The sequence below is a fragment of the Pinus tabuliformis genome, chromosome 2_2 (genome assembly GCF_031772625.1).
Source record: "Pinus tabuliformis cultivar Carrire ecotype Pingquan chromosome 2_2, CPIR1, whole genome shotgun sequence".
In the NCBI taxonomy this organism is placed as follows: Eukaryota; Viridiplantae; Streptophyta; class Pinopsida; order Pinales; family Pinaceae; genus Pinus; species Pinus tabuliformis.
The window spans coordinates 281,062,404-281,084,411 of NC_142300.1; positions in this window are offsets into that span (position 1 = coordinate 281,062,404).

Consider the following 22,008-nt stretch of genomic DNA (forward strand, 5'->3'; position numbering starts at 1 on the left):
GACATCACTAGACCATACAAAGATTTGTTTTCTTTTGATTCCAGTCAGGTGAGATGTTTGGGATTGATAAAAGACTTGTGTGTTTCATTGGTTCAATACCCTACAAATACAATTTTAATGGACATAGTGGTAGCTGATATACCACCCAAATATGGCATGCTATTGTCTAGATCCTGGGGTGTTAAGCTTCAGGGATCTCTTCAACTGGATATTTCATAAGCCATTATATCGGTTTTTGGAAAACCCAAGAAACTATACAGAGAAACATTGATGAAATAAATAGTAAGTAGTCAGGAAAGACCTAAAAATTTCCCCATCTACTCAGTACACTCAGATATGGATTCTTTCATTCTTTACAATGCACAAGTCAGTCCTTCAAATACTTTAGAGGTTTTAGTAGCAAAACCAAAAGAAATTGAAAAAGAAAAATCAACTGTTCATATTTAGGAAATATCAAATAGCAAAGAAAAGTCAAATGACAATGAAGACCCAAATGCCATGGTTAAACAACTTCCTACTACCCCAGACACAAATTATGAGCATGAAATCCTTTGGCATTTATAATTTGATGGGTCAGTAAATAAATTAGGAGCAGGAGCAGGAGTTTGGGTGTACATTTTAGAAAATGTTCATGCTGAAGGCCATGCCTATAGATTAAATTTTAGATGCACCAATAATATGGCAGAATATGAGGCTCTCTTGTTAGGTCTTAAACTTGTTAAAAGATTAGGAACTATCAGGGTGTCTATAATTAGAGATTCAGAATTAATAATTAAACGGATCAAAGGAGCTTACTCAACTAGGGATCCTAGAATAGGATATTATAGAGGAACAGTCATAGAAATTCTCAACACTTTTTTGGAAACCCAGCTTGCAACTATCCCTAGAAAACACAACATGCAAGCCCACAGCCTGGCCATGTTTTCCAACACCTGCAAATTACCTTTTCAACCTAATCATCAGTATACTGCTGAGATTAGGCATAGACCAACCATCCCTGATAATCTTAAGAACTGGCAGGTTTTTGATAGTGATAAGCAGATCAATAATTTTTTAACTTTAGATGAAGAATTTTCTAACATTAACATAGATGTTGATACAGATACTAGTTTTGATAATACTGATGAGGTAGAAATTAACATTTCGGAAGAGAATTCAATAAATATGCTTCATCCTACAAAATTCACACAAAAAGAAATTCAAGACCTGAAACAAATGGACCTAGATGAAATAATTGAAGAAGAAACAGAGGTTATAAATCTAAAGGACAATCATATACCCAAGGGATTAACTCCTTTGGAAGATTTGTTTGACTCTAATGACATTCCTAAGAAACCTAAAATGGAGCCATTAAAGGCAGATATTGAGGATTACAATCTAGGAACACAGGATGATCCTAAATTGATTAAATTGTCAAAATCTTTGCCTCCTGATCAGAAGTTAAAATATGTTGAACTTATGAGAGAATTCCAGGATGTTTTTGCCTGGAGTTATGAAGATTTGAAGTCATATGACACCTCTATCATTCAGCATACTATTCCTTTAAAAGAAGATCAAAAGCCATTTAAACAAAAACTCAGAAGAATTAACCCTGTGTTATTACCAACAATTGAAAAAGAAATTAAACACATGTACGAAGCAGGAATTATTGCCCCTATTAGATTTTTTGAGTGGGTGTCTAACTTGGCACATACTAGGAAGAAAACAGGGGAAATCAGATTATGTGTTGACTTGAGAAATGTCAATAAGGTCTATCTTAAAGATAACTATCCTTTACCCAAAATGGATCATATTTTGCAAAGGGTAGTGGGTTCTTCTAGAATTTCAATTTTAGATGGGTTTTTAGGATATAACCAAATCTTGGTCCATCCTAATGACCAAGAGAAAAATGCTTTTACAACATCATGGGGTAATTTCATGTACATCAAAATGCCATTTGGACTAAAAATTGCAGGAGAAACCTTCCAAGGAGAAATGGACATTGCCTTTGCCAAGGAAATTCATGATTTTCTTGTTATATATCTAGATGATCTAAATATTTTTTCTAAATCAGATCAACATCACTTAGATCATCTTAGGCAAGTTTTTCTAAAGTGTAGAAAGTATGGTATTTCTTTGAATCCAAAAAAGTCTTTGTTAAGCTTGGAGGATGGAAAAATGTTAGGTCACATCATTTCCAAGGATGGCATTCGAATTGACCCTTCTAGGATTGAAGCTATTTTACAGATCCCCCATCCAAGAAGTATTAAATAGCTTCAAGCTTTCCTGGGGAACATAAAATTTTTAAGGAGATTTATTTCTAACTTAGCTAAACTCATTAGATCATTAAATAACATGATAAAAAAGGATTCAAGTATAAAATGGACAGTAGAAGCCAAGCAATCATTTGAAGAAATCAAAATGGCCTTAACCAAAACACCAATCCTCACAAGTCCACAATTTGATAGAGACTTCATCATTTTTTCTTTTGCATCAGAACACACCACAACTGCAGTTTTACTACAAAAGGATGATCAAGGATGTGAAAAACCTATAGCCTTTTTTAGTAAAGCACTCAGAGATGCATCATTAAAATACAAAATAATAGAGGAACAAGCTTTTGCGCTGGTAAAAGCTATTAAGGATTTCATAGTCTATATATTATACTCTCATGTAATAGGTTATGTTCCTAATGTAGTAGTCAAAGACATACTAACTCAGGATGGAGTTGATGGTAAAAGAGGAAAATCGATAACTACTATCTTAGAGTATGATATAGAGATAAAACCAACCAAGCTAATAAAAGGTCAGGGATTGGCCAAACTCATGGCAGAAACTAATTGTTATGCCCTAGACATAAACCTCATTGCAAAGATGGGTAATGAACAGGAGATGGCGACTCCAAAAATCAGCCAGGCCTTTTTAGATTCACCCTGGTATGCTGATATAATTTATGTTTTACAAAACCTGCAGGCTCCTCCAGGGTTATCCAGAACAAAGAACAGATTTTTGAAAATGAAAGCTTCAATTTTTTTCATCTTAGATAATACTCTTTTTTGGAAAAATCATGAAGGAATTTTCTTAAATTGTTTATTAAGAGATGAAGCTAACAAGGCTCTCCAAGAATTTCATGCAGGAGATTGTGGTGAACACCTCTATTGGAAGTCAACCACAGACAAAATTCTAAGGGCTGGATTCTATAGGCCAACCTTGTTTGCAAATGTGAAGAAATTTGTAACTTCTTGCCATAAATGCCAAATCTTTGAAGGCAAAAGAAAATTGTTACCTTTACCCTTGAAACCTATTTCCACTGAGAAACCTTTTCAACAATGGGATCTTGACTTCATTGGAGAAATTCATCCACCCTCTTCTAGCCGACACAAATGGATACTCACTGCAACTGACTATTTTACTAAATGGATAGAAGTCATCCCCTCCAGACAAGCCAATGACACTGTTATCATAGGTTTCCTAGAGACCAATATTTTGTCCAGATTTGGTTGTCCCACTAAAATCATTACTGATAATGCTGCAGCCTTTAAATAAAAGAAAATGATTAATTTCTATAACAAGTATCACATCACACTGGGTCATTCCACAACCTACTACCCTCAAGGGAATGGACTTTCAGAATATTCCAACAAAAGTCTAATTAATATCATCAAAAAACTGTTGGAAGAAAATAAGAAAACTTGGAACAAAAAATTGATCAATGCTTTGTGGGAAGACAGGCTTACAACCAAAAACTCCATTGGAACCAGTACCTATGAGTTAGTATATGGCATGGAGGCTTATTTTCCTTCATCATTAGGGGTTCCTGTCATGAAAATACTCCAAGAAGCTCAAGTGGAACCTAATGATATGCAAAGAAGGATAAACCAGGCCATCAATCTGCAGCAAACCAGGGAGGAGGTATACCAAAGATCTCAAGTATTGGAAGAGAAACTCAAGAAGATATTTGATAGAAGAACCAAGGCAAAAGACTTCTACCTTGGAGATAAAGTATTAAGATGGGATACAAGAAGAGAGGACAAAGGGAAACATGGGAAGTTTGACTTCCTATGGAAAGGACCATACGTCATCTATGCTTTCAGAGGAAACAATGCATATTTTCTTAAAGAGTTAAATGGTGCAGAAGTGGAAGGAGGACCAGTCAATGGTCGAATTTTAAAGCATTACTTTGATCCTAGTTACTCATATTACCATGTTCCTAACTATACATATTGTATCTTTTGTAATGTCAAAGTGTTGATTGGACAGTAAGATTTTGGAGTTGAAGCCCGAAGAGAAGGCCCTAAGCTTCAGAATCATTACTGTCATACATATACATAAATCAATAGGCAAAAGGAAGATTGCAGAACACAATCAAAGTCATTAAGAGGCCACTGATCTATTGTTCTTCATTTTCCGCCAGGGAAAGCCATCCCCAAGTGGAGCCACTGTTATGCCCCTATACCAATAGGCGTTATATATCATGATTGACTTGATCTTGTCCTGAAATATGTTCATAACTTCACTTGTTGCAAAGGTTTTCCATATTTGTGAAAAACAAAAAATTAAAAAATGTGAAGAGGGTATGCCCTAGAAAAAGAATAAAAGGGTAAAAAGAATAAAGAAAAGGTCAAAAAAGGAAAGAAAATGAACCCCAACAAAAAGAAAAGACCATGAAAGTGTGCAAGTCTAAATGCCACTACTATTTACTTTTATTTATAATAAAGATTGTGTGCAATTTTTCACCTATGCCACAATCCATGGTAACCAAACAGTTTACACTTGGTTATTTCATGTTTTAGAAATAAAGAATAAAGATCTGACCAAACAATGTAATCTTGGCAGTAGATAGGTAGAGTGAAAAAGGAGATCAACAGTTTAATCTAAGCCCTTTGATGTAGTAAGTGTAGACTTAGATAGGAATCACTATGTAAAAGAAAAGAAAAGTTTGATAAGGGTTTGCCAGTCTAAGTGCACCCTAATAAAGGAGTAAAAAATGCTAGGATAAAGTAGGTAGGGTAACTAGATGATGGTTGCAGAATAAATGTGTGGTGAATGGTTAAGTTAATGATTAAATCTCTTACTGTCATTTCTAGGAAAAGGCATGTATCACATGGAAATGCACATCAACATTCAAATTCAAAATAATTAACTTCCCTACTCATTCCCCTAAAATCTTTACTAATTCCCTAAGTGCTAAAGGTAATTTCCAAAGTTAGAGGGGCTCAGAGCATTTCTCTGACTTTTGGAGGGACCAGACCCTCAGCGCAATAATTGGAAATGCCTAAAGTACTTAAGTCCCTTTCATCAACATTAAACCCCCATAAGATCACTCATTCCTTTAATAAAACTTTTCCTAAGTAAAATCCTATTTTACTTAGGGAAATTGAAATAAATCCCCATAAAAACTCCTTTTATACACTTTAGCCTAAGTCAATATGTTACATAATGAAATATTTTCGGAAAACATTGGACTTAGCACTTTTTCATTCATTTAATCATATTTTTTTTTTCTAGGTTAAGACTAAACTAAGTACCCACGGGGAATTGAACCAGTGACCTATCGCAAGGAGTGTCTTAACAGCGCACCCATTCACCGTCAATCCAAAGCCCCGTGGGCATTCATTTAATCATATTAACCACTAATGTTTTATTATATAATTCCCTAATAAAGCAAAATTACCCACACCTCTATTATATTACTATACAAAACCCCAAATCACTATATATCCTGCCCCTCGATTAAATATAACCATAAAATAAATAAATAAACGAGATTAATTAACTAATCTGTAGTTAATTAATAACCCAAACCTACCACCATTTAATGAGGATTAATTACGTCATTTGGACAAATTAATAACTCTATAACCAATCAAATCAACCCCGATGTAATTAATCTCTTTAATTTATATCGGGTCGGCCTCCCATATCTGCCAGTCACTCTATCTCCCCGACCACCGTCTGATCGGATCCCGCAAATCCGACGGTCATCACGCATATCGCACGAGCCTTTGTGGTCGACTCTTAGCGTGCGATGGTGAGCGGTTTCACGAATAGTACCCATGCTACGTGTCAAGCAGTGTATGGAGTTGTGCGGTCCCTCCATAATACCACTTACCCTCCAAAAGCGATGCGATGAAACCCACTTACCGCCTCCCGCTAACGACAAAACGTCCAATCACCCCTCCGTTGTTGCCACTTGTCCACGTCACGAACCCGCCAAAAGCTCTGACTTTTCATGAAAAACAAAGTTAAAATAGTTTTTGTCCTTATTTCATAAACCCATGCATGCAACCAGGACGTGAAGTCAACCAGCTTGTATTCCAACCATTAGCCACCCTGGAATTTGCAGTCTGATGTCGTTCTAGTCCACCATTTGCACCCTGTGAACCAGAACTCCATTGCCAATCACTCAAAAACATGTATTTACCAGTTTCCTTCTAGAAACCCTGTAAATACTTAATTTCCTCTGTAATTACATTGAAAACCCCAAAATTCATTGTAATTCAGTTGTGAAATTTAAATTGAAGACTCCCACGACCCCCTGTTTCACCAACTCTACTCAAAACCCCATTTCCATCTCTGAATCCACAAGAACCATAAATGGAAACCCCCTGGGCCCTCAATGTACTTCCTATCACTACTCCTCATAGAGATTTGGATTATTTGCTCTTAGTAGATGAATATTTTCAAATAAAAGACCTTGAAACTGATAATAACTCCTTGAAAGTATTTTCTCATTGCTAGGACAATTACATGAATGGCTCCAATACCATAGGACTTTGGGAATTAAATCTCCCAAGATATATGCTCCCTTTTGTGCACATGTTGCCTGACATTATCCATCAATGTCAAGCCAATTATAATCCCACCCTCAGAGAAATAATGTCCCCCAATGAGACTGTTCTCTTCACAATCACTGCAGACTCAATCAATGAAATGCTACAATTTCAGCCCGGTCAAAACCTCACCCCCATTTCCCTTGGGGAATTGCTAGATAAATCTTCTAAAATGTCCTAGTCTGAACTCAGTCGCCTTTGCCACACTTTCATAGGCAAGGATCACATACCCAAAAATCCTTCTCCCTATATAACATGTTTTTTCACAGGGATAGGCAAAAACATTGTTAATATGATTGTTGCTATAATGGGTTTTAATACCAGTGAGTTTGTTGATGAATTGACCCTAGCTTTCATGTCCATATTTACCCCTGGTTAGCCTCCTGCTGTCAAATACAACTATGTTGCTTTCATTGCTGAGAAAATCCATGACCAGTTCATGAGACTAGAAAATGAAAAGGTATTCAAGTATTCTACATTCATATATCACCTTTTCCTTTACTGTCAGTCTGAAAAATTCCCATTCTCTGTGATTATGATACCAAAGGTAATCCTAGATTATTCATTTTCTTGACTTCCATCTTCCACTACTCATATACTTTTCCCTATTCATACAATGAATTCATTGACCAGTTTGTCCACCCTGTGATCACCATGCTGAGTGGAAATCCTTCTCCTAAGATTAGTGATGCGGTCAAGAAAATTTTGCAATTATCAAAGCAGTACAAGATAGGTGACTGGTACTTGTACCAGAATCACATTGAGATCTGAATCTATGGTTGTGAGCTCCCTCCTTTCAAGCTGCCTAAGTATTTCCTTATGAGATTGTTTGCCTTGGAATATTAAAGGCAAATGTTAAACTCTAACCAAATTCATTTCACCAAGGCAAAGAAGAAAGCCCAATTAAGGATCAAAGACCACTTAGGTCCATTTGTATGCAACAATAGAGAAGCAGGGAAAAGAGAAGAAGAAATCATAGAAACAACAATGAAACTCAAGAAAAGCTTTGCTTGGAGATATGACCCACAAGATTTCATTTGTGATAGGAGAATGAAACATACGCTGTCACCCTATATCCATCACAGAATCCCAAAGATAGAACATTATGCAAATATGGATGAATGGAAGGAAGAAACTCTAGTTTAAATGGATAGTGTTGGGTCCCTATAATACTAGTGATTACCCCATTACTATTGTAGTTATACCCCTTATTAATATTTTTGTGCCCCTATTGCCCCCATATTGTTATTACTGTGCCCCATAGAATCCCTCTATTGTTATTTTTGTGGCTTTGTATTATTATTGTTAGGTCACTAGATTATATTGTGACTCCTTAGACTCCTATATATAGAAAGGAGGTTTTGTCATTTGAATCATAAAAGAATTGTTCATTTATGTAATGTAAAGGAGGTTTCCCCCTCAAAGAGGCTGAATTCTAAGGTGTTGATCTATATTTCTATCTTTTCTTGAGCTGGTTTCATAACATTTGGTATCAGAGCTTTGGATTCTAGGGTTTCGCTGCTCCAAACAGGTCATCGTGGAATTTTCGCTATAACTTTTTTTTTGCGACGTTTCAGAAGTTGCAAAACAAAACCCATTTGAGAAGAAATCGCGCTAAACCTTGGGTCTGAATTTCAGAGCTTTTCGCACTATATTGCGGAGATATGATCTGAGGAAGTTGGTCTTTTTGAAGACTCCTGAATTACATTCCAAACAGGTGACCTGGGGAAAATCATCATAACTTTCTCTCTGGGGATCGGATTGAAATTTCATAAGAAGTTATAGAAATAGGACGGACTATAGTTTCTTATATGCATTTTTCAGGTCCAAAGGTCGAAATAGTGACTCGTGGCACATCATACAAGTTCGCTCTACTGAACTAGTCTATAATCAAGTCACTGTGGGAGATTTCGCATAAATATTCCTTGGAGAATCCAATTTGGGTCAAACTTGTGGCATTGGAAAGAGGACATAGAGGGCTATTGTATATCAAAAATTCAGAACTAGATGATCAAAAAGTACAGAGATACATCAGAGGCAATATCGAGCTCCTACAAAGTGAAAAAAGGTGTGTAGATTTTCTTAAAATTTTGCTTAAGCCTCGTTTGAAAATTTATTTTGAAGGAATTCAAAGGGCATAATAGAACATTATTATCGGTAACTGATGCCCCGAGGAAAGAAAATGCAAACACCTAGTAAGGAACCTGAAAGCTCTAGCATGACCCATAAAGAAGAAGAAGAAATGCTATATGATATATCAAAATTACAAGAACAAGTGCAACAAGTGTCACTTGCACAAAAAGCAACAGAATCTAAGATGGATGGTTTACAGAAAGATGTAGAAGCTAAGATGGATGGTTTAAATAAAGGCGTAGAAGCTAAGATGGATGGCATGGAAGCTAAGGTGAATGGCATGGACGCTAAAATTGATGGCATGGATGATAAGATGGAAGAATTGAAGTTAAATATGAATAAGTTGCTACAAGAAATGGTCACTAAGGGTGAAAGGGTACTAAAGGAAACTCATGATGAGAACAAAAGAAATGTTAATCATGATTCCATAGACTCTAATGTTGGATCGAAGTCTCACCATGTTCCAAAAATCGATATGAGGAAGTTCGATGGCAAGGATCCCACCACACGGATATTACAGATGGAGCAATTCTTCGATCTCAATAATGTGCAAAACAAACAAAAGGTACATATGGAAACTTTATATTTGGAACCAAATCAATTTGTATGGTATCAATGGCTTTTCTCTCGTAAACAATTTATCACTTGGGCAATTTTTACGGAAGAATTGATAGCACATTATGAGGATACAAAAAGCAACACTTTTTTTAGCCAATTGATAAGTCTCAAACAAAAGGGTTCAATAATGGAGCACATTGAGGAGTTCCAAAAATTGAACATAAGGGTAAAAGATATTCCAGAGGAGCATAGGATTGATGTGTTCATAGGGTCTTTAAAGGATAATATCCAACATGATGTTCGCCTTTGGGAACCTGATTCATTAGAGAAGGCATTCAGGTTAGCAAGAAAAATGGAAAGCAAAATTATGGCAACCAGGAAGCATACCACTCACAACTATAAAGACGGAAGTGTTGTTGCCCCTAGTCTTCCACAACCTATAAGTTTGACACCACAACAATTGGAAGAAAAAAGAGCAAAAGGGCTTTGTTACAGTTGTGATAGCAAATACACTAAAGGTCATAAGTGTGCTGAGAAGAAATTATTCTACATAGATTGTGAAGAGGAAGAAGAAAAGGAGCAAGAAAGGTCAAAAGAAGAGGATATACTCTAGGAACAAAGCCTAGATGAAGAAAAAATAAATCCGACCATATCTTGTAATGCATTGGCAGGAATTACCACTCCTCAAACCATCAAGATAGAAGGACAAATCAAGAAGAAAAAGGTAATAGTGTTGATTGATTCAGGAAGCACCCACAATTTTATTCATTGTAAGGTAGCAAAAGAATTGAATTGCTTCCTATATCCAACACCAGAGTGTCAAGTGATGATTTCAAATGGAGGAACAATAAATTGCTCTGGAAAGTGCCATAATATCAAGCTATCCATGGGAAATATGTATTGACTAGCCCAATGCTTTCCATTCCAATGGGAGGTGTTGATGTTGTACTAGGAGTCCAATGGCTACAATCCTTGGGTACAATAGCTTTTAATTTTCAAGAACTTTTCATCAAATTTTCTACGGAAGGAAAGGAAGTTGAATTAAGGGGTATTGTAGGGAAACCAGGAAAGATAATCAGCTCTAATGGTATGACAAAGCTTCTAAAAAAGGAGCAAAGAGGTGTAATTGCACAATTATGTTCGCTAGATGTTTCCATATTGGAATCATCTATTTATCCAAATCTCCAAAAAGTCCTGGACAATCATTCCAAGGTATTTGAGACTCCCAAAGGTCTCCCACATATGCGTGATCATGATCATGCTATTCATCTGATTCCAGGAAGTGTTACTCCAAACATCAGGCCGTACAGATATCCCTATGTCCAAAAGAGTGAAATTGAACATATGGTTGCAGAAATGCTAGAGGCTGGTATAATTCAACCGAGTCAAAGTTCTTTCTCTGCTCCAGTAGTATTGGTGCACAAGAAGGATGGATCATGGCACATGTGTTCGGATTATAGGGAGCTCAACAAGCTCACTATTAAAGATAAGTTCCCCATTCCTGTCATTGATGAATTACTGGATGAATTGCATGGATCAATTTACTTCACCAAGTTGGATCTTCGTTCAAGATATCATCAAATCAGAATGAAGACTGAAGACATTCCAAAAACAACATTTAGAACTCATGAGGGTCATTATGAATTTTTGGTCATGCCTTTTGGCCTTACCAATGCACCTTCAACATTTCAAGGTTTGATGAATTCAATTTTCAAACCATTCCTTAGAAAATTTGTGTTAGTATTTTTTGATGATATACTAATCTACAACAAGTCTTGGAAGGATCATGTTGAACATGTTGACAGGGTACTACAACTATTGGAGGAGAAACAATTATATGCAAAAAGATCCAAATGTTTCTTTGGAGTCCAGGAGGTGGAATATCTGGGTCATATTGTATCTCATGAAGGAGTTAAGGTAGACCTTAGCAAAATTAAAGCCATCAAGGAATGGAAAAGCCCCACATCCATAAAGCATCTGCAAGGATTTCTCGGTTTGACAGGGTATTATCGCAAGTTTGTTAAGAATTATGGGAGAATAGCAGCACCCCTAACAACATTATTGAAGAAAGATGCATTTTCATGGACTCCGGAAGCAACAAAGGCCTTTGAACATCTTAAAGAGGTAATGTGCCATGCACCGGTCTTAGCTACACCATACTTCACAAAAACCTTTATTGTGGAATGTGATGCTTCAGGAAATGGAATTGGTGTTGTTCTAATGCAAGATGAAAGACCCATTGCTTTTGAAAGTCGTCTAATCAAGGGAAAGTTTTTAAGCAAAGCTATTTATGAGAAGGCAATGTTAGCAATACTCCATGCACTTAAGAAATGGCGACCCTACCTAATGGGAAGACACTTCAAGGTAAAAACGAATCATGATAGCCTTAAATACTTTTTAGAATAAAGATTATCCTCTGAAGAGAAACAAAAGTGGGTCACAAAGATGTTGGGTTATGACTTTGAAATCATCTACAAAAAAGGAAGCAAAATGTGGTGGCAGATGCACTCTCAAGAAAGGATGAGGATGTGGAAGCCTTGTTGTGCACCATTTCTATTATCCAACCAGATTGGATAAACGAAGAAAGGGAGGAATGGAAGAATGACGAAGAAGTGTGGGAACTTATTCGAAAGTTACAACAAGATTCCAGTACATCTGATACATTTAGCTGGCAAAATGATTCGTTATGGTACAAAGATCGCTTCTACCTCTATAAGAATTCCTAGCTAAAACAAAAGATTCTTATGGAATTTCACACTTCTCCCTTAGGAGGGCACTCGGGATTTTTAAAAACTTACCACAGGGTTAAGAAGGAATTTTTTTGGGATGGCCTTAAATTAGATATTCAAAAGTTTGTGGCGGAATGTTTGGTTTGCCAACAAAATAAAGTTGAAACAATTAAGACACCGGTTCTATTACAACCTTTATCCATTCCAAGCCAACGTTGGGAGGAGGTTTCAATGGATTTTATCACAGGTTTACCCAAGTCTGAGGGAAAGAGTGTCATCATGGTGGTAATTGACAGACTTACCAAGTATGCACACTTTTGTGCATTATCACATCCATTTAAAGCCAGTACATTTTCTACTGCATTTATGGAAACAATTCAAAAGCTACATGGAAACCCAAAGATTATTATAAGTGACAGAGATCCCATTTTCACTGGAAATTTTTGGACAGAATTATTTTCTTGTCTTGGTACTCAGTTTGCTCATAGCTCATCTTATCGTCCTCACTCTGATGGGCAAACTGAGATAGTAAACAAATGTTTGGAAGGATATCTTCATTGATTTGTATCTGATAAACAAACACAATGGGTTAAATGGTTGCCTCTGGCTGAATGGTGGTATAACACTTCCTTCCATACAACAACAAAAATGATCCCATTTATGGCACTTTATGGGTATCAACCACCATCCATCACATCATATTTAAGAGAAAATTCTAAGGTTCAGGCAGTGGAACATCACATCGAACATCAACAACAAGTCCTCCAACTCTTAAAGGATAACCTCGTGTTGGCACATAATAGAATGAAACAACAGGCAGATCAACATCGCAGTGAAAGAAGTTTTGATGTAGGTGATTGGGTATTCCTACAACTACATCCATATAAGCAAATGTCCCTCAAGCAAGATAAGAAGGATAATAAATTATCACCAAAGTATTATGGTCCGTACAAGGTGTTGCAAAAGATTGGTACTATGGCATACAAATTGGAGCTTCCTGCAGCTTCTCGATTGCACCCAGTTTTCCATGTTTCATGTTTAAAGAAGGTTATACGCAACAAGCTCCCAGTTCAAACAATATTGCCAGAACTTGACGAGGAAGGAAAAATTATATTGGAACCGGAAGCAGTCACAGAAACAAGAACTCGACAGCTACGAAATCGATCAATTTCAGAGTATCTTATCAGGTGGAATAACTTATCCGCTGAAGATTCCACATGGGAGGATGAGAATTTTATGCAGAAGTATCCAGAACTACTCAAGCGTTGAGGACAACACTTTTTTGAAGGAGAGGGGCATGTTGGGTCCCTATAATACTAGTGATTGCCCCATTACTATTGTAGTTGTACCCCTTATTAATATTGTTGTGCCCCTATTGCCCCCATATTGTTATTACTGTGCCCCATAGAATCCCTCTATTGTTATTTTTGTGGCTTTATATTATTATTATTAGGTCGGCTGGATTATATTGTGACTCCTTATACTCCTATATATAGAAAGGAGGTTTTGTCATTTGAATCATAAAAGAATTGTTCATTTATGTAATGTAAAGGAGGTTTCCCCCTTGAAGAGGCTGAATTCTAAGGTGTTGATCTATCTTTTCTATCGTTTCTTGTGTTGGTTTCATAACAGATAGTGATCAAATTGAGGTAGAAAATGTGATGAAAGACTTAGAAAAGAGACTTGACCTAGACTCTTTTGAACAAGTACAAGTTGAATCTACTCAAAGGCCAACATCAGAGCCTAGTGTCTCTACAACAGAGACTTCTCAAAGGCACACACAGGAAACTAGTGCCCCCCCAGCAGAACCACCACAGGAAGAACAAAACTAGGGAACAAGTACTCTAGCATCAGAACAACCACAAATAGTAGAACAACGAGAGATATTAGAGCAGCCTAAAATATTTGAAGAACGAGCTCCACCACAACGTCATCTAGCTCAGGTTGATATGGGAAATTCCCCAGTTGTGCAGACTCCTCTGAATGAGGAAAAGAATTTCAAAGGAGACAGGGAAGTAGCTACCCTTGCCAGCGGTCTTCCATACCAGTCTGGTGCTAAAAGGCACAGGCTAAATCCATATTCATAGGAAGAATTCTTTGAGGAAACAACAGGCAGTTTGAGAAAAGAAGGTGGAGACAGCCTACATACATTCCCAACAGGTGGGACACCTTCCAACTCACAAAGACAAGAGCTTGAAAGACAACAGAGGGTAGAAGTTTCATCTTTCAGATCTTCATCTGAGAAGATCATAGACATAAAAGGAAAATTCAAGGAGATAAAGACCAAGAATGAGCAGTTGAAGGCCCAAGCCTATGCTCAATAATTGAAGATGGCCCCAACAAATCAAACTAGATTGATGTTAGCTTATGACATCAAAGAAGGAAAAATGCAGATGATCTTTCTAAAGCCCATAGTACAACAACCCAAGTGAGTTTCAAACTACCTCAAGACTGATTTTTAGGTCTTAGCTAAAGACATCCACCCCATAGATCATATAGAACTGCACAAACAAATAGGGGAGATTGTTTATTCTACACCGACTAGTAAGGTAATGATTGCACATAGGTTGCAAAATTCATTGAGCAATACTACTGCCCAATTGCAACTAGAAAAGGCCTCCTCCTAGGCAAAGGACAATAGGATCAAATCATTAGAGGAGTTGATTATTGAGTTGGGCCATAACTCAAAGGATATCAAGGCTGCAGAGAGCCTAATAAAAAAAAAGAATGAAGATATAGCTGCACTGAGAAAGCAGTCGAAATTGCCACACTCATGCACCCTCAGACTGCTGAAGTGATTGAAAGGAAAAATGAAGAAGAGCTTATGGACCTGGTCCTTAAGCTAAGTGAACAACTAAAAGAGACAGAGCAAGAACTGGAGAAAACACTACAGTCAAGGCAGAGTGAGTCGACCACAGAGCCTCAGACTATAGTACCTATAGTTTCAACAGCAGTCCCTTCTACGTTGGCAACTACTTTAGCACCAAATGTTCCGTTGGCAACATCTGCAACTATAGAAGCAACAGGTACAGGTACATCAAAAGCAGTAGCACCAACATAGAGTACAAAAGAATTGATAAGTCCATGGAGGAAATGAGACTTCAAGTGACAGAGCTACAAAAGGTGAAAGAGAAATTCATTACTTTGGAGGAGAAATATGATGTATCAAAGTTTAATTTTGCAAAAGAGATGAGGAAAAATAAAGGCTTGACCCAACAGATTAAAGCACTGGAGAAAGACCTTACATTTGAAAATCCTTTAATAGACATTAGGAAGATATTGTGGACCAATATCATTGATTCCATCAATGATATTTGGTCATCAATTCAAATCATTTTTGAACAAATTGATTTGGTCAAACCTGCTCTTGCAGAAGTTCAAAGGACCAGAGAAGAACTAGGAGGAAAACCTGAAGAAGCAAACCAGTTAATCAATTTTCTGAACAGTAGAAACAGGCAACAGTTGGAAAAATTAGAAATAGAGGATAGGACTGCTACCATCCTCGAAATAAAGAAAGTATTGACCAAGAGAAATCTGATGCAAGGTTTGGAAAGAAGATGTCAAAGTATGCAGGAAGACATAGATGAGTTCATGAGGAAGTTTGACATCTTACGAAGTAAAGGACTCCCAAGTCCTTTAGTCATAAATGATAAGCTTATGGTTCAGGATGATTATGTCAACAAATTACATCAGCAAGCTAACAGTCAGGCCAGTTCATCTGCAGTCAAGGCATTGCCCACAGGGAAAGTTCTCTATGATGGCTTGGAGAACCTTTTTTACATTGAACATGAAGTGAAGCACCTATTCCCAGTGCAACCCAATTTTGTGAAATATACTGAAGCAAATGAAAGCTACAGCAAACTGACAAGGATGAGTATACTAAAAGATGATTAGTGGAACAGCATGACAGAAATCCTATAAATTACCATGGTAAACAATGAGGTAAATAGAAGTATTTACCACAGTAAATTTTGGTAAAAGGGGTGAATGATGGTAAAACAGGTAAAGAGTATCAGTCACAAGTAAAAGAGTATCAGTGAAAAGCTAAAATCAATCATCCAGCACATAATTACGAGCAAGACAACAAGATACACATTCATAGGAACTACCTCCAGCTTCTTCAATAAAAACAGGGACAACAACAATCAGTTCAAATTCAGTTTCTACATTCGAGACCATCTGTCTCTATATTCATGTAAAAGATATTTAGTTTTCACTAGAATATATCTCTGTTAGTTAGGAGATATTTTGATGTAAATTTTGTATAAGTACTTCCTTATTCAAAGTACTGAGGGTGGATTCTTAGACATTTCTGTAGACAATTTACTTTTGGAATTGAAGTGTTGTTGAACAACTTTTGTATGGTTGGTTGGATAAAGTAATAAAGCAAAGGACTTTTACAGGATACTTGTGTCAAACGAGAAACAAATAAGTATTCTCTATCTTGTGTTTTTACAATTTTTTTAGTTTAATAAATATTCAAATGTGTTTCATATCTGAATGAAAAATGAAAAATTATATTTCAGAAAGAGCTTTATTGCATTCTGTCTTTAAAATCATTTATTTTCTTAATGTTTTCTTCCAGACTATTATAGGTAGGGAATTCTTAATTGCTCCCTGCTTTCATAGTTTATCGTTGTGATCATTTAACAAAGAATACTTAATTGCTTTTTGTTAATGAACACCACTTTTTCATCATCTTGGACCTTGTTGAAGGATTCTTAATTGCCCTTCATCCTTGTTCAAAACCATTTCACCAATTCCAAGCTATCATTTGTCTTTTGTTTAGCTGTCTTGCCCTGTGAAGCTTTCCTTTGTTAAATCAACCAGATCCAGTTAAGCGAGAACTCAGTTGACTCCATAGCCCAATGGCTTGAAATACCTTGTTCTAGCCATCTGCTTCTGAATTCCACCACCAAGAAAAATCAAAACCCCCTAAACTGTCATAACTAGCCTAATATCCCATAAAACAAAGCTAAATCATAAAGAGAGAGCCCTCTCTGAGTACAGATTAGCTAGATTCTATACTTAAAAGTTGTTTTGTGGTTACCTCGGACCCCTTTCCTTCTTCTAACAAATTCAAGGAAACTCTAAGTGATAACAAAAGACATTGAAGGACCTCTACCAGAACAGTAGTGACTAGAGGAAATTGGCACTCAAGGATAAGCTTCGAAGAATCAAGATGGAGAAGGGTGATACTATTTCCACATATCTGAAAAAGCTCACCACCTACAGAGATGAGCTTGGAAATGTGGGAATAACTACTGTCAATGATGATATGGTGAGCCTCGCGCTCGTTGGCCTTCCAAAGAGTTGGAATAGCTACCAAGACTCTGTAAATAGAATGGAGAAACTATCGGATTGGGAACGACTGTGGTCGGATCTTATGCTGGAGGAGTTCAGGAGGAGCACACGAGATGGTTCTTCATCCAAGAATTATGATGAATAAAATATGGCCTTAGCAAGTAAGGCAAGGAAAGGGAAGGGGAAGGCTTCCCATTTCAAATCGAATTCTTCTCATGGAGGGAAGAAGGGTGACATGTCTAAAGTAAGATGATTTAATTGTCACAAGATGGGACATTATGCAACTAATTTCCCATCGAAGAAGTCCAAGAAGGGATCCTCGAAAGGATCGGAAGGTGAGGCATTAGCCTCTCAGTTCGAAATGGACTTTACCCTCATCACATGCATGGTGTCATCGATGATGGGTTGTGTCTGGTATCTTGATAGTGGAGCCTCATTCCACATGACTGGTGATAAAAATTTATTTAGTGCTTTGGAGGAGAAAGACCTCAAGATGTGCACAGAGATGGGTGATGATGGAAGGTATAGTGTTTCAGGAGTGGGTATGGTTGCTTTTCAGAGGGAGCATGGAGCTCCTCTCACCTTTACAGATGTGATGTATGTTCTTGGATTGAAGAAGAACTTGGTATCGGTCACAATGTTGGAGGACAAAGGCTAAGATGTTGTCTTCAGTAAAGGAAAGGCGTTCCTAAGACACATAGACATGGTTCAGACCAAGAGGATAGGGATTCGGGTGAAGAATCTCTATAAACTAGAGGTAGATGATTGTGCAACATTGAGTATGAAAGCAGAATTGGTGAGAAGCCAAGACATTTTTGAGTTGTGGCACAGGTGTTTGGGCCATTTGCATCATGGGGCTTTGAAGATAATGCAACAGATATCTATAGGACTTCCCAAAGGTAAACTTGAGCAAGTTGACACATGAAAAGGTTGTACCTTGGGAAAGTACACCAAGTCTTCCGTTCATGATCGAGACAGTCAAGCAAAGGCTATCTTAGAGCGAGTTCATACTAATTTGTGTGGACCATTCTCGATGGCATCCATAGCGAAGAAAAGGTATTATGTGATTTTCGTTGATGACTATTCTCGTAAATTTTGGATTTATTTCATGTAGAAGAAGGACCAAACTTTCATAAAGTTTTGTGAGTTCAAAGCTTTGGTCGAGAAAGAGTCAGGGAAGAAGATCAAGGCCTTGAGAAGCGACAACGGTGGAGAATATGTCTCTCAAGAGTTTAAGGACTTCTGTACTGTGGAAGGAATTAAACGAGAGTTGACAACACCTCATAACCCACAACAGAATGGGATGGTCAAGAGGATGAATAGAACTATTGTAGGGGCAACATTAGAAATGTTGCATGACCAAGGCCTACCACTTCACTTGTGGGCTGAGACATGCAACACAATAGTCTATTTGTAGAATAGAAGTCTGCATCGCATACTTGGGATGAAGACACTAGAGGAAGCTTTCTCCGGTAAGAGACCAGATGTGGGTCACTTCAGGATCTTTGGCTCATCAGTATATTTCCATGTGACAAAGGATGCACGGAAGAAGCTTGAGACAACAACGGAGTTGGGGATATTTGTGGGGTACACTGATACACCTCACACTATCAGGTGTACCTTCCTACCAGTCGAAGGACAGTGGTTTGCAAAGATCTCAAGTTTGATGAGCAGAATGCCATGCGAGTTTCCCTTGAGAGGGAGCTCCAACTATAGGCTGTGGAGGAATTGTTGGTTCCTAGGGAGGAGGAGCCTCAAACTGATGCGGAGTAGCCGCATGCAGAGGTTCCAGGAGTGGAGACATCCACAAAGGGTGCCCATCAAAGGGTGCCCACAAAGGGTGCCCATCCATGGGATCTGTAATATTGTCTTGATATGTGTGCCAAAAAAATAACTCATGGTGGCAATACAACCCCCATCTGGTGGTTTTCATGCATGAAGGTACATATGTGATTGAGGTTGGGTGTTGTTGAATCATGGGAGGATGTCAAAATCATGAATATTGTTGTGTGGGAGTCGTGGGAAGGACACTTAGTCCTATTTCCTACCTTCAAGACAACTTTGAGTTTAATTATGGAAGTTATTAGAGTGATAGTGGATTATCATGACATAGTGTGGCACAATAGGGATACATTTTATTTTTTGGCTCATCGAATACATGTGTATGCTTGGTTGATATGCTGGCTTCCTTAAGTTTTTTTGGTTTTTTAGCAAAACACATTTAATTTTTTTATTTTTATCCTTTGTGGCCATATCCTTAACTCATAGCTCAGACTAGATAGGAGAGGTTGGTTTCCAACCTAATGTGAGACTATCAGTAGTAACTCCCCTGCTCTCAGGCTTGGTAGTGGATTTCAATTTGAAGATAGAGAGCTTTAGGCTCATGGTTTGATCCTTCCTAGATTGTTTCATGGTTAGGTTTCAATATTGATTTATTAGTTTAGTGTCTTCCATCCTTTAATTGAAATTTCCCTTAATTCTATCCTTTGAATGTGGCTTTTTTAATGAGTATTTGATGTTATTTCATTCTCTAGGTCTATTTTTTGGGCTTGAGCTATTTTTCTAGTCTTTTTTCTAATTTAGTCTCCCCAACATTGTCAGTTGTGTAGCTCTCAATCATTACTATTTAGTAGGGATTACTTTGAATCTACATAGATTTCCTGGAGATTTCTCCTTATTTCTTATTACCGTGTTGAACTAGTCTTTTCCTTAGAACCTCCCCTGTCTCTAGTGGGTGTTTTTCCTTGGGTTCTAGCTCCTTTTTTCTATTCTTTATTTTTCCACTAATATCTTCCCCTCCCACTTTCCCCTCTCCATGGCTCGACGGTGGATTTCTCTTAGTCATAGAGGTGGCAAAAGAGGAAGAGTTTCTCCTCCTACTACCCTAACTCCCCTTTGCCCCCATATACTCAAATTTATGCACAAGCTACAACACATCATTCCATTGCAACATATATATAATTTATCCCTAAGGAAATTCACAGAACTATCTCTGAGGTAGGAAATGAAGTTTTTCAAAGTCATGGATATATTTCAGATCAATAGATTGATTTGAACACCAGGAATTGAATCCCTGAAATAGGAAATTCCAAGTCTCGGGCTTGTCAATGTTCCTACATGCAAACTACCAATTTTTACTAACACATCAAAAGTCTCAAGAGTAGAGCCCTTATAACCCGTGTAGACACTCAACAAAAAATTCTCACGTGTATGGTTGAAATGATGGAAAAAATGGTCAGGTTGGATAAAAATGTTTCTATGTTGGCCAAGAAATTGGCCCTTCACCTTCTGTGATGATGATAGTGATCCTCCTCTACCTATTCAAACGAAGTCTCCTATAGGTTAATCATGATAAAGTGAGCCATATTTACTCTTTAGGTCTCTTATTTTTGTGCTATTATAATTACGGTTGTATATTTTTGACACAATTTTTCTTTCAAATTTGAATGGCAGAATGATAACATATCGCACTATTATAACTATGGTTGTATACTTTTGGCGTAGTTTTTCTTCTAATTTTTTTTTTCAAATTTGAACGATAAAATTATGACATATGAGATATGCAATATTAAAATTTTGAATTTATGCTACTTGTATGATTTCTTATACTACAAATCAATAACTCATGAAGATTTGTGATATACATATTTTTATAATATAAAATAATTAACCTTACCAAAAAAATATTATTATTATTATTATTATTAATTCACACAACTCAATATCTCTTTGTAAGAAAGTCACTTTTTCTTATAGTATTCATAATTGTAAGAATAGATAATTGAAATAGACATTAAATATGATAAGAATAGATATTTATTTAAAAAACCGTAAGTCTAAGAATAGATAATTGATTTAGACATTAGATATGATAAAAATAGATATTTATTTAAAATATCATAAATCTAAGAATAGATAATTGAAATATACATTAGATATGATAAGAATGGATATTTGTTTACAATTTAAAGTTAAAAAGACATTTCTATTCGCCCTATATTAAGTTGATAATTAGCTTCATGTATTATAAAAAATAGATATTTAATTACGCCGATAGGCATCCCCCCTATCGGAATTGGCAACTTAATCATTTTATTAATTAATCTTTTTGATGGGATGGCCTGAATTGAAAGATGCCAGTATATTCTCGTAGTCGTCACTAAATCAATGAATGAAATTCGCAGCAGTGACTTTTTTGCATGTCTAAATCACATGTTTAAAGCATACTTAAATTATTTTCTTACAAAGCATGATTAAAAATTTACTGTACCTCTTGTTGATAACCACGTATGTTGATTAGTGAGAAATGTATTTAAAAAAATTATAAAATATATATTCCAAGCAACATTGATTCTAAAATGTATGTCTATTTACATTCTTTAACTTATGTGTCTTCAACCATTTGCCAAGTGTTTTTTTAGCTCTGAGAAATATATTTAAAACAAATTATAAAACATATATTCAAACCCGAT